Source organism: Haplochromis burtoni, unplaced genomic scaffold, assembly GCF_018398535.1.
Source record: "Haplochromis burtoni strain Fernald_Lab_line unplaced genomic scaffold, NCSU_Asbu1 Contig_3596, whole genome shotgun sequence".
Classification (NCBI taxonomy): Eukaryota; Metazoa; Chordata; class Actinopteri; order Cichliformes; family Cichlidae; genus Haplochromis; species Haplochromis burtoni.
In genome coordinates, this window is record NW_024585957.1 from 5366 (window position 1) to 6421 (window position 1056).

General features: G+C 39.9%; 1 protein-coding gene across 1 annotated transcript in view; it reads left to right on the forward strand.

The window, feature by feature from the left end:
- Window positions 1–272, forward strand: part of LOC102301253 (procathepsin L) — a gene marked incomplete at its 5' end in the record, with an annotated part of 2944 nt that extends 2672 nt beyond the window's left edge. Inside the window, 1 exon segment of the mRNA XM_005953291.3 lies at window positions 1–272.
- Window positions 273–1056: the final 784 nt, after the last annotated feature.

The window sequence follows — 1056 nt, forward strand, 5'->3', positions numbered from 1 at the left end:
GGTTTTATTCTAATACTCTGGACAAGAGGGACGACGCTGCAGTCGACGTGAGACACGCAGGCGATTCTGAGGTCTCACCACCAATAACACTGATTTTAGGGAAATTGCCCTTTTTTTGTTTTCTGCTACTTCATGTTGTCAGGAAAAAATTAGCTCATTGTTTTATTCTCTGTAAATATGTACTAGGTAAGTGATCATTACCACTTGCTATGGTCATTGTAAATGATTTCTTTTCTACTTTTACTGTGATCAATTAAAGTTTTAAAACACTAGTCTGGACTCAGGACTGTTTTTAAAGACGTGTTTCACCCCGAGCGCTTTCCTCATCTGATTATGAATCAAACTGACGTCAACATTAAACTCTGTCCCTGCAGAAGTCACAGTATTGCTCTAGAAAGCTAATGAAGTTAGCTAATGTTAGCGATGCAACAAAGCTCTGTGCTTCTGCTGGTTTTAAAATGTAAAGCAATGAGGCTAATGAGCTCACTCCACAGAATGTGGGATCTCGTGGATTTCTGATCAACAAAGGTGCCAAGTGAGAAGGAAACATGACTCGATAAATAATGCTTTTCTCATAAATCTGAGCACTTCTTACAGTATCTCATCCAAAGACGCCTCTAACATACGAGCAGGGGAGCCAGCGATCAAACCAACAGCCTTCTGGTCAATAGATGAGGCTCTTTACTTCAAACCACCAAATATTTCAAGTATAAAAAGCACCTAAAAACTACAGCTCGTGACTGATGATCATTACTGGTTGATTACCAGATGTTAACAAGGATGAAACCTCAGTTAACATTCATGCTAGCAACATTATGGTGATGCCTTTAGATTACAAAACAAAAACCCAGCTGATTACTGTCGGACTGGTTTGTGGTATTTTAAGGCCAACTGTTAAAGATATTTGAATTCTCACTTTTCTATTTAATTTATTATTTATTTAGCACTAAATAAACACAGTGGCCTCTGCAGCTGGAGGATGCTGGAAGCTAAAGGCCCTGCGATCGTGCAGAGGAAACCCTAAAATCACAGGTCCCCCTGAGCACGTGGCAACAG